Source organism: Cebus imitator, unplaced genomic scaffold, assembly GCF_001604975.1.
Source record: "Cebus imitator isolate Cc_AM_T3 unplaced genomic scaffold, Cebus_imitator-1.0 Scaffold956, whole genome shotgun sequence".
Classification (NCBI taxonomy): domain Eukaryota; kingdom Metazoa; phylum Chordata; class Mammalia; order Primates; family Cebidae; genus Cebus; species Cebus imitator.
The window spans coordinates 31,710-50,950 of NW_016108271.1; the positions used below are offsets into that span (position 1 = coordinate 31,710).

A 19,241-nucleotide genomic window follows, 5' to 3' on the forward strand; every position below is an offset into this window, starting at 1 on the left:
ATGATCTCGGCTCACCGCAACCTCCGCCTCCTGGGTTCAGGCAATTCTCCTGCCTCAGCCTCCTGAGTAGCTGGGATTACAGGCACGCACCACCATGCCCAGCTGATCTTTTGTAGTTTTAGTAGAGACGGGGTTTCACCACGTTGACCAGGATGGTCTCGATCTCTTGACCTCGTGATCCACCCGCCTCGGCCTCCCACAGTGCTGGGATTACACGCTTGAGCCACCGCGCCCGGCCTGCTATGCCCTTTTAAACGTCCTCAAGTCATCCTCAAACCCACCCATGTAATTATCGCCTTAGTTCATTCTCAAAAATGAGATTCTAAATTCCAGGGCCTCTTTACAGCCCTTTACTCCCCTGCTCAAAAAGCTTCAATCACCCCCTATGCCTTCAAATTAAAGTCACAATTCCCTATCGCATCATCCAAGGTCACTTGTGATCTGGTCAAAATCTATTTCTAGTAGTATTGCCCACTGTTTCTTTTCCAGGATTTCAACTCAGTCTACCTCCAGCAGATCAGATTTCCTAGAAATAACTGTTCCTCCTTGTAAACTCCACGAAAAACAAGTTTTCTGGAAAGGAATTTGGAGGAAAGAGACTTTATTCCAGTGGACAGTTTGCAAATGTGAGTGTTCGGTTTTGAAGGGAAGGCGAGGTTTAAAGAAAGACATAAACACACAAGGGAGTGGCTTAACAGCAAATGCAGGCTTTATGTCCAGCATAAAACCTACGGAAGTGGGGGACCAGCCTAATGCCAGAGCCCACTGCTGCTTACAGGCTGGGGCAATGTATAGGCATGGGCCGAAGGGGTCTGGGCAGTATGGCTTGCTGCCTGGCAGGATATGGATCAGCTGTTCCCATGGAGAGATGGCTCTGGCCCTTGCTCCAGTGGGATGTCATCATGGCGTTCTGGGTGTTCCTCGGACCTTTGTCCAGCAAGGTATGATAGATGTTCCTTTCGTTGGGCCTTTGCCTTGTGGTCATGTGGTTAGGCAGGACGTTTCTCACGGCCTGTTTCACTTTGACCAAGGTCTGCTAAACAGCAGGCAGCTTACAACATGGTGCAGTTGGGACTAACACTAAGAGACCCAGACTTCAGGTAAAATGGGGGTGTGATCTGAGAACAAGGAGAGGAGTTGGGTTTTATAGCCAAATTCTCTGCCCAGGTTCCCGATCAGGTTTGTTTGCATAGGAAGGACTGAAACTTGCTTTCTTCTGACGCAGCTGAGCCCTGATTAACCAGAGCAGACGAGCTCTGACAGATCGGTTTCCAAGCCCCAAACTGGGAGTCTATATCAGACTGTCGCTGGCTGGGGGTGGGAGGTGCCCAGCAGGAATTTGTCCTGGGACCAACAGCAGGTGCTGGTTTGGCTTGATTGTGAAAAGGGGGTCCTGTGATGCTCTTACATCTTTCTGAGAACACAGAGTACGTGACCACTCCCACACCTAGCTGTGGCCACTGGGTTTCTGTTTTAAATGTGGGTACCTCAGTGAGTCACAGGGAGCCCATTTGATCTATACGCTGTGGACATACTTTAACAATCCCAATCCTGTTCTCTCTTGACAAATCACTTTCTCTACCCAAATACTGATACTAGAGTATGTGTCTTTCCTCCCCTTAAGGGCAGGACCTCTTGGGCTTACTTTTGTTGGCCCCATCCAGGAGAGAGCCCGGCACATGTTAGGTCTTAATAAACACTGAGCGAATGAATGACCACATTCTACTAGACATTTCATTTACCCTCCCTGACTCCATGCCTGGGTAGAACGAACTACATCTGAAGATGGGTAATGTCTTGAGATTTTCACGACAGACATAAAGCTAGCAAGTCAAAGAAAGTGTGACACTGCTTTATTTTTAGGGTTTGTCCTTGACACAGCACATTACGAGTTGAGGTGATGGTACTGACTGTCCTTGGGGTTTGTGTGCAATTTTTAACCAGGATTCATGGCTGGGGAAACAAAAGCACTTTTTTGCCTGTATAACTTTGTTCCCTCCCTTCCTTTATTGCTTTAAATAGGCAAGATGTGGTTTGCATTCCTTTCACGGCTAATGTTGTCCCAATTTTGCACTCAACAGTCACTAAAGATCTCCTCCCCCCTTACACATTCCACTCATTTGTAACCAAGATCCTCAGTGCTGCTAAAGGAGGGTCCCTCAGCCCCGTATCTTGTGTGCATAAAGTAGTAGGTAGCGGGCCCAGTTATGTTAAACATTAGGTAATATTGGTATCTCTTAACCTCTCTATGATAATCTTAAAGGCGGAAGCATCATCCTCTGCTTATGATTGCTGTAGGCAAGAATGTGCACCAGCCCTCCCAGGAGAATGAAGATCATCACCATCTCCATTGTAAGGTGACAGCTCTTTACAGTTCACATATCCTTTTCCTGGGATATGATTTCCTCTTAATCATTTCAAAAGACTTGCAAGATAGGTGTGAATCTTTCTAGGGCACAGCTGAAACAGTTCATTATCTTCTCCTAGAGCACACAGCTCAGCAGCACCAACAATGAAATGTTAAATCTCGTGTTTTTCCCTCTATGCTGCAGTGAAGCTCCACTAGAGATTTACCTAAGGATAGGATGTACGATGGGTCGGATAGCTGCATGGTGGTGCTCTTGCCTGGAAGAAAGTGGTGTAAGCCGGGGCACTGCTTACAGAATTATTATTATTATTATTTCCAGAATTATTATCTTCTCCCTTGCTGTAATCTACTGTTTGCCAGCTCCCTTGGCTAAGAAAACTCAAGCCTTTTCCACTCGCTAGTTCAGCTGGATGAACTAGCTGAACCCACCGGAAGCTCTTGAAAGAGCCAGATGAACCCACGGGAAGCTCTTGAAAGAGCCAGATGAACCCACGGGAAGCTCTTGAAAGAGCCAGAATGGTAAAAACAATCCCTGGGATTAGAGTTTCAGAACTAAACATGCACTTAATTACCTATCCACCTGACACTGCCACCACAAAGATATTAGGAAGTGGCTTACCACGCTTCTACTACCAGGAAAAGCAAGCGACACTCCAGTGAGTGCTCATAATTGCTTAATCAAAGTGCCCGGCAGACATATGTTTGTCTCTTCTCTCCCCAGCCAAGAAACACCTTTGGACGACTGTTCTGTGGCTCATTAAAGTTTTTTGGAATCCTGTATGTTGGCTTATACTGAAAAACAGATGAAGAGGACCTCAACCCAGAAAACAAAAGGGGAGTGTGCTAGATTGGAAAGCACCATCCACCCATCCAAGGATAAGAACCAAGGTTACTTTATCCAATGGGAAAGAGAATTCCGGAGCTCAGGGTCCACAGTGGCAAGGAAGGGTGCATGGAAAATAAAGAACTATGTAAGAATAAGGAGGGATGGGTATAAACAAGAGGGACCTGAATAATTAGGGTCCAATTAATATTGGCCATGTAAGGAGAATGAAGTTTCTGTCCCCCAATGAAAATTGAAATGTGGAGCTAGATTTTAAATCAGCTCCACATTTCAATTTTGTAACTTACTCCTCATCCACGTCTGTATAGCTTTCTAAAGCTGAATGCCACCAGGCACATTAGAAAGATGTACTTGTTTTCTGCTGGACTCATTGGGTAAATATTGTTTTCTAGCCATGGTGCTTTTTACATATAGGGGTGATATGTTCGGCTTTCAATTTAAAGAAAGACCACCCTGACAGCCCCAAGGAAGACAGAAATGTAGGTGGAGGGCAAAGGGGAAGGAAGAGTTACAGTCTGGAGACAACACAATTGTGTATGTCTAGACTAAGATCCCCACAGTGAGAATGGACAGGATTCAGTAGGGAAGAAGAAATGGAAAGAAATAGAGTGGAAATAGATTGATGGGACCCGTTCCAGGAGAAAGGAATTATTCAAAGTGGAGCAGTCTTCAATAGAAAATAACAACAGCAACAAGTTTTCTGGCCCAGAGGAGAAAATGAGAAAAAAAAAGAGATGCCAAGGCAGATCTAGCTCTAGGTGAGGGCTAGGCTTACGGGAGTTTTTATCTCACACTAGGATTTCTCAGTGCACAGTCATTGCTGAGAGAACGATCGAAGAAACATTACCAGGAGTCGAGAAAGGAGTCAACGTTTAGATTAACTATTGAGAGGAGTGGAAGAGGAGGCTGATTATGAATTTGTGAAGAAATACTAGACCATATAGTGAAAGAACAAATATTGGAAATCCCAATGACATTGAGTAGCAGATGTACTCTGAGTTAAGGGAGTGAGAGGGAAGCTCCGTTAGAGATTTACCAAAGTCCTTGACATTTTAACCCAGCTGTCAACTTCAGACCAGAGAAAATCTTCCAAAAGAAGATTCCAAAAGTATATTCATCCATCAACCATAACCTTATATCTGAAGCCAGGACTAAACAGACATTCTCAGTGAAATTGTCATGAAATCGCTCTTCCAAGATCAGTTGTAATCTGGGATTTTGTCTTCATACTCCCAGATGTCTCTGATCCCACTGTAACCAAACCCCAAATCCTAGGACCTTTCTTCTGCTTACTTCACTCTTCCTGTACACATTTTCCAGGCACTTCCACCACTCACCACCCTCCAAAAGGAACTGATCCCTAAGCTCGTGCTGTGATTAAGGATTAATGATTTTCCATTTGCCTTCAGTGATGCTACAAGATCTCTAGGCAAAGGACTAGCCAGGTATGCCTAATACATGTATTTGTGTGATTTCACAAACTGGTTTTTACCACTTTTGGAGTGACAGTGCTTTTTAGTGTTGATTGCAGGCAAGGGACTGCCGCCCCCTCCCAATCACTTCAGTTTCCTTCCACGGTGTCTCACTGGCTTCTGTCTGTCCCTGCCAGCAGCTCTTCATGGGACCCATTCTAACCCTAAAAGAAAGCAGAAAATGGCGTTCCTGATACAAAAAGTAAAGAACTTTCATCTAAGGTGAGTCCTTTTTAAACTATGAGGCCTAGAAAGACGTTAAAGTGAGAGCAATCACACCTTACTCCCTGCTTTGGGCTGTGTATTCATCTCTTAAAACTGCTTGCTATTGCCACAAGTAGCTATCAATTAATTATAATTTAGGATAATTATTATAGTGTCTCACCAGAACTATAACCCACACCCTACAGCTTAACAATAGCCAATTGCTTATCAGTTTTATTTTTGTAATCCAAAGCCACTTCCTGATAAACAATTTTGTACCAGACTGCTGTCTCTGTCCCCCTTTTGTCTTTAAAAACCTGCTTGTAACAAGGGCTCTAGGAAGCTCACAGCCAAGGGTACTTGGGTCTGAGTCTTCCAGGCAGCTGTCCTCACTTTGGTTCAAGTAAACTCTTTAGATTATACTTTGTGTCTCAGCTTCTTCCTTTTGGGTCAACACTGAGGGGAGTAAATGAATGGCCCTTACTCCTTTCTGTCTGAAGCTTGAAATTCTCCTGAGAGGACTTCCTACTCCAAGATAGGAGGAAGTCTCGCTCAGAAGAAGAAGGAGCTCCTGTCTGCTGAAGACACGGGTACATTTAGCGAGGTCAGGTGGGCTGTTGGCAGCTTCCTTTAATTCCGTTGGGGCAGGCACGTGGCAAGTGGCAGTTATTTGAATTGAGAATGCTGGGATGGATTTTTACATGAGCAGTTGACTCTTAGGTTATGAGACCAGCGTAAGTGCCCAAGGAAATGGAGCAGCAGGGAGAGGGACATCACACACACCACCAAAACCTCTTGATAGTCTCTGGCTTCCACATCTTTCCCCAAAACTTCAGCCCAACTCAGCCTCATTTTTCCATCTCTTCACCATTCCTCCGTGGGAGAGCTTCCCTGGTACAGGAGTAGCTGAGAAGAGGGAAAGATCAAGGCTAGTAAAAGCTGCTCCAGGTAATCTACAGAAAGCTTTGCTGGAATTAGGTTGTGCATCTCTGAATCTGAGCTAGATTTCTTGGGTCAGGGACCATGCTTACTTACTGGCCCAAGAATGGACAGAGGAGGTGTCTAAGACATGCTTGTTGGATGAATAAACAGCTGAGTGAGTGTTTACATGAGCCTGAGCAATGCCTGCACCAGCACAAAATGGAAGCCCCAACACCTACTGGAAAAATATGCGTCAGCCCCAGAAAAATGGGGGCCAAATGAGGCAAATCTGGAGCAACATAGGAAATTGCCATCCTCCTCTTCTGGCTTCTCTTCCGCTGTGAGGCTAGAAATCCCATCAAGGCAAGGCTGGTCATCCAATCAGCAGGATGTAAAGTGTCATTCATCACTGTGGCCATTTAGAAGTGTCCTGGAAACTTGGCTTTTTCCTGACCGTTGTTCCATGAGCATGGTGGTGAGAAGCTTGAGCTCTGACATCAGAAAGCCCCCAGTTTGAAACCTTTAGCTTCTTGATAGCTATGAGACTTTGGGCAAATTAATCTCTCTAAACTTTAATTTCTCAATCTGTAAAATGGTGGTAGTATTGGGCACTGCACTAAACATGATGTCAGGAATGTAATTAGAGTTCAATTTTATCTTCATTACCACCAAACCTCATCCTGCCATTTTCTTTTTTCTCTCCCTCCTGAAAACCCCCAACTTCTTTGCTTATGAACAGTGAAAGAGTAGAACAATCACAAAACTGGGCAGTTCTGATAGCCCAGAAGTTACTTATAAGTCCATGTGGCCTGCTCAATTGCTTGGTCTTTTGAAAAGCACATTTAGTCCATGAGCCCACATGATTTCCTAGGGTGTGTATTTACAAAGTAACTCTTGATCCAAAGCAAATCTTTTAAATTCCTTTATTGATGCATTTTCAGATTCTGAAGGCTGCTAACTAGAAGCTTCTTAGCATCTTCTAATACAAATTTTTTTTTTTTTTTTTGAGATGGAGTTTCGCTCTTGTTACCCAGGCTGGAGTGCAATGGCGCGATCTCGACTCACCGCAACCTCCGCGTCCTGGGTTCAGGCAATTCTCCTGCCTCAGCCTCCCGAGTAGCTGGGACTATAGGTGCGCGCCACCATGCCCAGCTAATTTTTGTATTTTTAGTAGAGTCAGGGTTTCACCATGCTGACCAGGATGGTCTTGATCTCTTGACCTTGTGATCCGCCCACCTCGGCCTCCCAAAGTGCTGCGATTATAGACGTGAGCCACTGTGCCCAGCCAAAATTATGTTTTTTAAGTTTTGCATTGGGAAAAATGCATAGTTTATATCATGATTCATGGTTATTACATATAGTTATCAAAGAAAATGTGTCTGGTTATTTAATATTAAGTTATGAATAATTTTTTTTACTTTGTATTTAAAACTAGATTTACCGTGGAGTATTGAAAGCGGAATAAACTCGGATTTTTGAAAAATGTGTATGCCTTCAGAAAAGAGATTTTTAAAATAGCAACAAAAATGTCAACATGCATTTATGTGTTGAGAATGATGTAAAGATCTCCTGCTTTACACCTTTTGTGTATTTTGCACATTTCCTGTAATATGCAGTTGTAATTTTAAAAATCAGAAGTTTAAATAATTGGTTCAATTTAAATATGATAAATATTAATCAGTATTTGTACATATTTGTGCAAAAAATAAAGGGAAAATATCCAATAATTGTTAATTGAAATAATTTTGATGTGAACATTTAGAATTGCTGGACTGGAAATGTTTAAGAATATACCAAGATCCATTAATAGAGAATAACTTTATACTGTATCCAAGCATATGCTTCAATGAAAGACTTCTTTTAACTGTATGTTTTTACATCTATGGTTGCATTTAGGACATTTTAAAATTCATATTCATATAAAATTCTTAACCTGTTATAATTACTGATAGAATTGTTTATTGTTATATAAGCACTTTCCTGGGTCAGCCAAGAAAAAATGATTATGTATCTAACCCACAAAGGAACAAAAGAAGAAAATATTCTTTATTTTCAACATGTTATATCTCAAATAAAAACATCATCTGAAGAGTAAGACTTCTGGGAGTCCAGGGAAACATGAGAAAAATGAGGAAGTCAGAGAGCTTACACTTTCACTGACAGCTGTTTTTTCTAATTTCAGTAAGAGGATGCTCTTATCTCCAGCCCCGAGGGCACAGAATGAGTCAGGGGCTGCTTGACGACAGGAGCCAGCACTGGAACCAGGCAGGCCCTGCTCCTTAGAGAACTTTCTACTAACCTGAAGTGGAGAAAGAAAAAAGATGAGAGTAGAGACAATTTTATATGAAGATGATCTCAATACATTTAATTGCTCCTGAATAAACCCTTATAGATTTCTGTACTGTATTTCCCCAGCCCACTCTCACCCTCAGCTCTCCTTGAAGGGAGACCTCCTTCACCACCATGCTGCCGTCTCGGGAGTGGCACTGCTGCCAGGAATTCTGCATTCTGTTTGGTGATTCTCATATCCCCTAATAATTCAATTATGCCACACTGAGTGTAAGTTTCCCATGTGAAGGTGATAGCAGTCAGACGAGAAGAAAGCAGGGAGCACATGGTTCCTACTTCTTAGGCCAGAAATAGGAGAAACATCACCTTACGTTTAAAGCACTTGTCAACCTGGAATCTGACACTGTTAGCTACAGCTTCCCTACTGGGGTGAAGGATGTATACAAACAGGACAGCTGTTAGTTCCTCAGGAACAATCTTGAGGAAGCTGTTGGCTTGGAGTCAAAGCATGAGACTGAGAGGTGAGCATCCATGTACTCAGGCATCTGTTGGCTGGGTAGGTAGTGACTCTTAGCTCAAACATCATGTGGTCTGAGATGACAAAAAAAAGTGAAGGATCTTAGAGCTACTCAGACTTCCAAAGACAGTTGTTACTATAGAATGGAGGCTTCCTAAGTCTTCAAAGCAGAAGGAATTTCAGCTCATGGCTGACGTTTTAATGTTAAGTTACTGGAATCTAAATAACAGCACTCTCCTCTTTCTGTATACAAAATATGACCATGAAATACTGTGTGAGTATTTCATTAGAAGTAAATTGTTGTGTTATTTACTCTTTAATTGAAGTCAGAGAATTGGGCTCATGTCCTGTTTATTTCAGAGACACGTGAACACTGACAAATTTTTTAACTGTAAAATTCTATTTAAGCAGTCAAAAGAGCAATCACAGTATTTTCCCCTCTCTATGCATGAACTAATCTGAGGAAGAAAATCAAATCATCTTCACGAGCTCCTTCTAGTTTCTCAGAGGAATGATTGGTTAGCAAAATTTGTAACAACTGTAATAGACTATTAGCTTCTCATCCTCTCCAGCAAGTGTTTTTATACATTACTTAGTGAACAAGTAAATCATATAAAATAAGCTAAATTTTAAAACTTCATTAAAATTTGTTCTGAATACAAGTTGTCTTTGAAGAGATTCCTAATGTTTAACGTTTCTGACATTGGAATCCTTCATGGAATATCTAACGGTCTTTGTCTACTCTTGGATGTCTTACTTTTAGGTTGAGCTCTGGATCAAATGTGTTTGAAGGGTCAGTGAAAAACCAAGTTTCACCATTCTCATCCTGCAGTAATTTCTCATAAATCCATCGCTGAGCTCCAGTTGCAACAACTTATTCACCATGGGTACATTATTGAGACCAGAAAAGTTAATCTGTACAAAAAATCAATATGACTTGAAATACAAAATATTTACATTTTTATTGAGAAATAACTTTCTATTTATAAATGTGATCACTTATAATTTTTCTAAATTTCAATAGACAAAAAGATGCTCCATTAAATACATACATATATAATAAGAAAACAACTATAATGTTTTCTATTGCTTTCTTTTGTCTAGGACATTTTCTTTTTTATATTATACTTTAAGCTCTGGGATACATGTGCAGAGCATGTAGATTTGTTACATATGTATACATGTGCCATGGTGGTTTGCTGTGTCCATCACCTCATCCTCTACATTAGGTATTTCTCCTAATGCTATTCCTCCCCTGTTCCCCCACCCCATGCTATCTCTCCCCTAACCCCGCACCCCTTGACAGGCCCTGGTGTGTGATGTTTCCCTCCCTGTGTCCATGTGTTCTCATTGTTGAACATGCAGTGTTTAGTTTTCTGTTCTTGTGTCAGTTTGCTGAGAATGATGGTTTCCAGCTTTATCCATGTCCCTGAAAAGGACATGAACTCATCCTTTTTTATGGCTGCATAGTATTCCATGGTGTATATGTGCCACATTTTCTTTATCCAGTCTATCACTGATGGGCATTTGTGTTGGATCCAAGTCTGCTATTGTGAACAGTGCTGCAATAAACATATGTGTGCATGTGTCTTTATAATAGAATGATTTATAATCCTTTGGGTATATATACTCAGTAATGGGATTGCTGGGTCATATGGTATTTTTATTTCTAGATCCTTGATGAATCACCACACTGTCTTCCACAATGGTTGAACTAATTTATACTCCCATCAGTAGTATAAAAGCATTCCTATTTCTCCACATCCTCTCCAGCATCTGTTGTCTCCAGATTTTTTAATGATTGCCATTCTAACTGGCATGAGATGGTATCTTAATGTGGTTTTGATTTGCATTTCTCTAATGGCCTGTGTTGATGAGCTTTTTTTTTCATGTGTTTGTTGGCTGCATAAATGTCTTCTTTTGAGAAATGTCTGGTGTTCATATTCTTCACCCACTTTTTTTTTTTTGCTTTAAAGGAAGCTTTATTTACTACGTACATCCTAAGAATGTACTGTAAATAGAGCAAGATCTAAATAAAAGCTTTTCAAATATAAAGCAGCTAAAGTTAACTAAACTACTAGCAATGTTTGAAAACAGAACTCTAAAACTTTTGTTTTACATTTATATAGTTTGTTCTTAACCCTAAAAAAAAAAGTTCACATTTCAAATTATAAACTTACCTCAGTAGTGTACATGAAATGGTTTTGAAACAATAGGAACAGATAAGTCCCAGGAAGGAGGCTCACTGATACTTAACTGGCTATGTCACCAACATTTGTTTTTAAGGGAGTTTGGTGGTTACTATGTTAAGGCATCATTGTTTTTAAATTTTCCTTCATTCTTCTTTCTTTTTTTTTTTGCAAATAATTTACAGGCATGTGTAAAATACAGTAAGAATACTGGGTCAGAGTTTCATCCAGTGAATCTCTGTGACAATCCTTCACTAGAAGGAGAGTACTTTTTTTCGCTCAAAGGATGAGGATCTGATCTGAATTACATTTTGTTGAGTCACTAGTTCCAGCAGATTTGAGTTTGAATGCAGCTTGCGGGTACGTCATCAGGAACATTGCACAATTACTTTATGTCATTTGAGAATGATGGAAAGGAATGTTAGGAATATTTAAAGGCCTCAGCAGGCACTCAATAATTTTATAGCATAGTTCAATATTGCTTATATATAAAAACTCATCTCAAGATGGGGCAGGGAAAGGCATTTGGGAATCTCTTAATTTAAAACAAAACAAAAGTACTTGCTAAGGGCATGATCCTCTTATTAATCCACAAGTATTCAGCCGTCAACAAAAACCCCGTGAGTGGAAAGATTGTATGGATCTCTAACATGACATAAAAATGCAACTGCACACTTGCTACCTTACTGCACACCTCACTTCCTTGATTGAGCCTTTTAAAAAAAATTCCAAGTTGATATATTTCCAAAAAAAAGTAGATGACAATCTTAACATTTTACTGTATTTTACATTCACTCTGCTAAACAAAAAGCCTTTAAACAGGGACAAAACACTGCAACAATACATTAACTTCCTAATAAAACAAACCTTTTTAATAACTGAAATAAAATGGTTTCATTTTGCATTAAACTACATATCATAAACTTCTGCAACAGAAAAGGACTAAAAACAAGCATTAGAAGATATTTACAAACTACCTTTAAGCTTCTCCAGGTCTCTCTTCTTCCTCCTGGATATGTACACCCCAATTCAGTTTGCCCATCAAGTGCACAGCAAGAGAAGAGAGGCCCATTTAATAAACATAATGTTTCCAACGCCCTTGAGGACAACGGACATTTCTGCATGAAACTCGATAAGGCAACTAGAAGCATCGCTTTCTGCTGACAAGTCTCTGGGGGGTCTTGTCTACAATCACATACATTCTTTGTCCCTACAAACTCATACTTCAAAAACGAATGAAAGCATTAGAAATGGCATTAAAGTTTTATAATGGACAATTAAATAGCTATGCAAAGGTGTCTTATGCAACCTGATTAAAACCTTGTGCTTACTCTCTCTGCTTCTGAAAATAGCACACATAGAAGATAATACTTCCGCAACTAAGCCAAAAACAAAAAAACATACGAAACAACAAACCCCAACAAAAACCCAGGACAAAGTATAAAAGCCACCAGCTCTTCTATCAGAGCTATTCATCAGTCCTAGACTTGCCAGACATTGCAACGGGACTAGGAATTTGGGGAGGAGAGGAAGAGATGAGAGGTGAGGGTCTCGGGGGCATGTTCAAGGCTAAGGCACATGGAGAATGAGCCTGGCTAATGGTGGCAGAGGACAGCGTTCCAGTGTTTGGACTCAGGAGTGTGGCAAGTCTTTTCAATGTTGGCTCAAGGAGAGAGTGAGTGTTTAATTTCTTTTAAAAAATAGTACCGCCATGGATGACACATAGTGACACCGTCAACCCTTAATGCCAGTAGAAATACAGAGGGTTTCCTCATTTTAAAATTGCGCTTTCCAGTATAACCTTTAAAATAATGTTTTATGTAGTATTTTTAAGCACTACTGTTTGTAACTTTAAATATTGAATCTATTTTTCAAAATAGTTCCCTAGCTGCTCAAGTGTGCTTTTTCCAAATAAAGTTGATATATTATTGAAGGTACTATAAAATAGAAATCTCTGGCGTGCAGAAGTTAAGAAAATAACCTTCATACTGAAAATATATCCTTAAAACAACGACAACAACAAAAACCTGTATACAAATGTAGTACAGCATACACATTTTTTAAAAGATGCTATGAAGGCAAGAGCCAGGCGAGTCTTTTGGAAATGTATGAACGCAGGCCTGCTAAGTTGAAAATAGTCTTAAAAAACTAGTGAAAACCTCATGTATATAAAATATTTCAGGAATACATCTGAGCATTCTTCAGTTTCAGGTTGCATGTGCGAATCCAACACATTCCTTCTTCATAAATAGTCAAACGTCCCTTCAGCGGCGTTTGTGTGTTCTGTCTTCACTCTGGTCACCAGCCTCAGGATGCCTGGTAGACGTCGGGAATGGGGACCTGAATGGCAGCAGCGAAGGCCTGAGGCGTATAGCCTGCATATCCCCCATACACGCGGCTGCAGCTGCCACATTCTAATGCAGTGTGGCGATCGTGGCTGTGGCCGGAGCAGCAAATGGCACGTACCTGGCCCCGGAGATCCCGGCAGTGGGAATTCTCTGAACGTTTGGAGCCACCGTGTATACTGGAGTTATTGGGCGGCCCTGGAAAGGTGGTGGCGTCGACACAGCGGGAATGACAGTGGCTGCGGCGGCAGCGGCAGCACTGGCTGCGCCTGGCTGCACCGCAATGGGGCTGATCATGTGCTCCACTGTGTGGATTTTGCCATCTTCAATCATTTTAGGGGCCGGAGCTGCTGGAAACAGGGAATACTGAGCCCCAGTGGCAGGGATGGCTGCTGCACCACGTTTAATGGCAACCGATTGACGGTAGAGATTTCCAAATTCGGCACAAGTTCATATCCTTTTTCTTGCTGCTTTCCTTTCCCTTCGTGATATCGGCTGTATATACCAGGGCCAGCAGAATATCCCCCGAGGGAGGAACCCCTGGGCCCCGGGGCTCTGACGCCAGCTGCCTCGCCCTCGGCCTCTTATGCTGCCTGCTTTCACGAAGTAGTCCCTTCTGGGCGCGATGAGGGCCTTGTAGGGGTAGCCGTGGTGGGCCAGCGTGTAGGGGTCACAGGAGTACGCATAGCTGGGCTGCTGGGCCGCCTCGGCCGCGCTACCGCCCCGGCCGCCTTCTGGTAGCGCGAGCGCTGCTCCTTGTCCACGGGCCTGGCTCGCGTGACCTCCAGGCACGAGCCCTCCAGCTCGGTGCCGTTGAGGTTGTTCATGGCGTTCACGGCGTCGTCGCGGCTGGTGAAGCGCACCAAGGCGTAGTCGCGGATCTTCTTGAGGAGCTCCACGCAGCCAGGGTTGAACTGGCCGAAGCTCTTGTTGGTGTCCTCGGTGGTCTCGATCATGAGGTTGCGCACGTAGAGGATCTTCACGGTCTCTGTCACGTCCTCGTCCACGTCGATCTCGGGCTCGGCCCAGTCCACGGCGACCTGGTGGCCCCACAGCTGGATGCGGCCGGGCATGAGCCTGTGGCGTGCCATGGCGAAGCTGCAGCTCTCCATGTTGTCGGCCGCGCTGGCGTAGACGATCACATCCAACACGCCCTCGGTGACCTTGGCGATCTCCTCCAAGATCTCCTCGCGCTTCTTCATCTTGGGGATGCCGCCGATGAAGAGGCAGCAGTTGTCCACGCTGCAGCACACGCCCAGCAGGCGGCCTGGGCGGGTCTAGTAGTTGAGCTCCTGCACTGCGCGCTTGGCCTTGTGCTTGTGGCAGGCAGTACGAGACGAAGGCGTAGCCGCGGTTCTTGCTGTCGAAGTCCATCATGGGGAGCAGCTCGTAGATGCAGCCCATGGTCTCGAACACGAGCACCAGCTCGTCCTCATAAACGTCACGCGTGATCTTGCCCACGCGCAGCCGCGCTGGGGGTGCGGGCCCTCCCAGCTGGGCAGCCGTACTTGCGTTGCCCATTCTCCTGCACCATGCTGTAGCCCGTGCGCTCCATCAGCGCCAGCAGCGCTGCTTCGTTGGGCGCGCCCGCCACGCCCTCGAGCACCCTGGCTGAGGACCCGGTGGCCGAGTTGCTGCTCATGGCTGTCGCGGAATCCTCTGCGGTCATAATGTCAAAGGCATCCACAGCTGGCGGAAACCAAAACCACCAATTTGATTTGTACGGTTCTTTGTAAGATGCAGAACGAAAGTAGACAGGCAAATTCAGGCAGCTTCCTTGGGATTTCTCTGTTCAACTTTTGGAGTGCCCTTTGAGGCAAATCCTTATGTGGCTGGGTTCCATCCCAATGTCCTCATGTGGCAGAAGCTTCAGGTTAGGCCTGGGACTAAAGGGGAATTCCTTTGCGCACTTTTTCATGGGGTTGTTTGTTTTTTTCTTGTAAATTTGTTTAAGTTCTTTGTAGATTCTGGATATTAGCCTTTCTTTGTCAGATAGGTAGATTGCAAATAGGTAGATTTTTTCCTGTTCTGTTTGTTGCCAGTTCACTCTGTTAGTTTCTTTTGCTGTGCAGAAGCTCTTTAGTTTAATTAGATACCATTTGTCTTTTTTGGTTTTTGTTGCCATTGCTTTTGATGTTTTAGTGGTGAAGTCCTTGCCCATGCCTATGTTCTGAATGGTAGTGCCTAGGTGGTGTTCTACAGTTTTTATGGTGTTAGGTCGTATGTTTAAATCTTTGATCCATCTGGACTTAAATTTTGTATAAGGTGTAAGGAAGGGATCCAGTTTCAGCTTGCTGCTTGTGGCTAGCCAGTTTTCCCAACACCATTTATTAAATAGGGAATCCTTTCCCCATTGCTTGTTTTTGTCAGGTTTGTCAAAGATCAGATGGTTGTAGATGTGTGGTGTTACTTCTGAGGCCTCTGTTCTGTTCCATTGGTCTATATCTCTGTTTTTGTACCAGTACCATGCTTTTTTGATTATGTAGGCCTTGTAGTATAGTTTGAAGTCAGGTAGCATGATGCCTCCAGCTTTTTTTTTTTGCTTTGGATTGTCTTGGCTATGCAGGCTCTTTTTTGGTTCCATATGAAATTTAAAGTTTTTTTTTTTTCAATTCTGTGAAGAAGGTCAATGGTAGCTTGATGAGGATAGCATTGAATCTATAAATTACTTTGAGCAGTGTGGCCATTTTCATGATACTGATTCTTCCTAACCATGAGCATGGAATGTTTTTCCATCTGTTTGTGTCCTCTTATTTCCTTGAAGAGTGGTTTGGAGTTCTCCTTGAAGAGGTCCTTCACATCCCTTGTTAGTTATATTCCTAGATATTTTATTCTCTCCACAGCAATTGTGAATGAGAGTTCACTCATGATTTGGCTATTTGTCTATTATTGGTATATAGGAATGCTTGTGATTTCTGCACATTGATTTTGCATCCTGAGACTGTTGAAGTTGCAACAAAGTCAGCTTAAGGAGATTTTGGGCTGAGACGATAGGGTCTTCTAAATATACAATCATGTCATTTACAAATAGAGACAATTTTATTTCCTCTTTTCCCAATTGAATACCCTTAATTTCTTTTTCTTGCCTAGTTGCCCTGGCCAGAATTTTCAATACTATGTTGAATATGAGTGATGAGAGAGGGCATCTTTGTCTTGTGCCTGTTTTCAAAGTGAATGCTTCCAGTGCATTCAGTATGGTATTGGCTGTGGGTTTGTCATAAATAGCTCTTATTATTTTGAGATATGTTTCATCAGTACCTAGTGTATTGAGAGTTTTTAGCATAAAGCGCTGTTGAATTTTGTCAAAGGCCTTCTCTGCATCTATTGAGAGAATCATGTGGCTTTTGCCTTTTGCTTTGTTTGTGTGATGGATTACGTTTATTGATCTGCATCTGTTGAACCAGCCTTGCATCCCCAGGATGAAGCCTACTTGATCGTGATGGATCACGATCTTCTTTTTGGATTTGGTTGGCCAGTATTTTATTGAAGATTTTTGCATCTATGTTCATCAGGGATATTGGCCTGAAATTTTCTTTTTTTGTTGTGTCTCTGCCAGGTTTTGGTATTAGGATGATGTTGATCTCATAAAATGAGTTAGGGAGGATTCCCTCTTTTTGTATTGCTTGGAATAATTTCAGAAGGAATGGTACCAGCTCATCTTTGCACCTCTGGTAGAATTTGGTTGTGAACCCATCTGGTCCTGGACTTTCTTTGTTTGGTAGGCTATTAATTGCTGCCTCAATTTCAGACCTTGTTATTAGTCTAGGACATTTTCTAGCATCTCAGGCATAGTAATGCTAAACATGTATTATAGTAAAAATGACCAGAAATTTTCAAAGGGCAATCTACATTACCTGAAAATGAAATGGAAACATATATTCTTTCTTTTTTCTTGATAATGTGCTTTTTAATTGTACTCTTTTCAAAAAAGTATCTCCTTTCTGAGTTAAAATAAAAAAGACAAGGCACGATGGAAGGCCTGTTCTAACCCATCCAGGGCGGGGAGCTCAGTCCTGGAGGGGGCCGGGCCAGGCTTCTTCCGAGGCCCCTCGCTGGGCAATCCGGCACCGCGGTGGGCGGCAGGGAAGGCTCTCGTTGCCACAACCCCTAATCCTCATCCCAGCCCTTCAGAAGGCCTGGACTTCTACGTCCCTTCAGTGGGAAGCCACCTTGGGCACAGGCCATCATTCAGGTGGACAAGAGGCCACTCTTCTCGCCCTTGACCTTGAGGAACTCTGCCATGCTGGAGAAATACTTCTGACTGGCCTCAACCACATTCTTCTCTGCGGCCTGTGGGTTCACAATCTCCAGGCCCTGGAGTGGGGTGAAGGCCACGCTGGAGGCCGTGCCCGAGGAGTGGTCGCGGATGGTGGACTTCCCGCCATATACCACACTCTGCTTCTGCAGGGTCCGCTGCAGCGTCTTGGAGATCCTGGCCTTGGTGGCCTCGTTGATCTGTATCTGCCGCACACGCCCACTGCCCAACTTGCCCAGGTGGCCCAGGCTGAATCCCAGGTCCTCCTGGTAGGCTCCTCCTGGATCTCTCCGAAGCTCATGCGGTTGGCCGGTTTCCGGATCTCGGTCAGCCTCAGCCGCTACTTCATCTTGCGGTACCTGCGGCCGCCTCGCTTCTCCCGCAGCCCATCCAGAGGCGCGGGCAGCGGTTTCACCTGCTTCACAGGCGGCGGCTCCTGCCACTTGTGGAATTTGCGCTCGATCTCGTTCTTGAGTTCGTAGCCCACCTTCCTCTCCGTGCTCTCATGGAAACTGTCTACACGGGCTGCCAGCGTGCACTTGGCAGACACCAGCCGGGCCGCTTTCGCCCGGAGATCCGGGGGCAGGGACTGCACGATGTCGCTGTGGTAGATGTAGCCGGTGTGGGGCAGCACCGAGGTGGACGAGGAGCCGGACAGCGTCTTGCGCTGGGCGCCGAGCAGCATGATGTTGCAGGCGGGCATCTTGGAGAGGTTGGTCAGGCCGCCGGCCACACCCATGATCTTGGCAGCTGTGGGTGCCCCGATGATGATGGACAGGTTGGGCGCTATGAAGGGCATTCGGGACTCCACGTACTCGTAGATGCGGTGCTTGGAGGCGTTCAGCTCCAGCGCCATGTCGCAGGCCCCCTCCCGCCGTTCCAGCTCCTCCTCCGACAGCTGCTGACCCTGGCTGGTGGAGGCGGTGACACTGACGACCATGACTGTGGCATTGGTAAGGATCTGCTGCAGGTTCTCTTTGTTCTTGCACTTGTCCAGGCTGTTGCCCAGCTCCTTGACCATGCAGATGTAATCCACTGCATAGGGGACCAAGGACTCCAGTTTGGGGAATCTCTTCGAGTACTTATGCCGGATGAACTTACGAATGATGTTTAGTTCGTCTTCGATCTCCACGGTCAGGTTGTTGGCATCCACAATGACGCGGTATTCAGGGGCTGCCTCCACTGGTCCCATCACTTCTGAAGCTTTGACTAGCTTGCTGATATACTCCTCAATCTTCATCATAATCTCAGCAAACATCTTACTGTCCTGTAGCTTGGCGATGGTCTTGACCGAATCCCCGGGAAGATACAGCTATCTCTCCTCCTGCACATCCTGATCGCTGGCTCCTCTTCCTCCTCCCCATGGCTTCCTCCTTCCTCCTCTTCTGCTGCCTCTTCAAGATCGGCTAAGAGCTCATCTGCCAGAGACATCCCGAGGCCTCTCCTCCCTGTGCACCACGGTTTCTAAGAAATAAGCTTCCCCTGAAACATATATTCTTTAGTCAAACCTACAGTTCCAAAATAAGATATCCATCTTCCGTAGAGAAGATCCATGTTCTCCAAGTTCACTCTTCCAAGCAATTGAGTGATAAAAATTGGGGTCTTTCTCACTGAACTGCACACCTGTAAGAAATGACGAACACAGCAGATTAAACATGTCTAGATAAGTTCTCACCCACAGCAGTATACATGTAACCAACTCGCCCACTGTGAACTCCATCACAATACTCATCAAGTATATTTACATACAGCACCTTATAATGTTATAATTCCAACCCATTTTTAAGTAACAAGAAATAATTAGTAATTAAATTTGACTTTGCCATACCAAATTCAA

At 43.9% G+C, this 19,241-nt stretch overlaps 1 long non-coding RNA gene and 2 pseudogenes across 3 annotated transcripts in view; 1 reads left to right on the forward strand and 2 right to left on the reverse strand.

Annotated features, from left to right (window-relative positions):
- Positions 1-4,651, forward strand: part of LOC119469887 — a 6,070-nt gene extending 1,419 nt beyond the window's left edge. Inside the window, exons 2-4 of one of the 2 annotated variants that reach the window (XR_005198740.1) lie at positions 490-626; positions 2,264-2,357; positions 3,090-4,651. This is a non-coding gene — a long non-coding RNA (uncharacterized LOC119469887). Of the gene's footprint in view, positions 1-489; positions 2,358-3,089 lie in introns of both variants that reach the window. The other variant, XR_005198739.1, reaches the window with a different exon arrangement.
- Positions 4,652-13,111: 8,460 nt separating this feature from the next.
- On the reverse strand, positions 13,112-15,042 carry LOC108298416 (annotated as a pseudogene).
- Positions 15,043-17,035: 1,993 nt separating this feature from the next.
- Positions 17,036-18,879, reverse strand: LOC108298419 (annotated as a pseudogene). Its single transcript, XR_001822571.2, has one exon. The product of XR_001822571.2 is annotated as a U4/U6 small nuclear ribonucleoprotein Prp31-like (transcript).
- Positions 18,880-19,241: the final 362 nt, after the last annotated feature.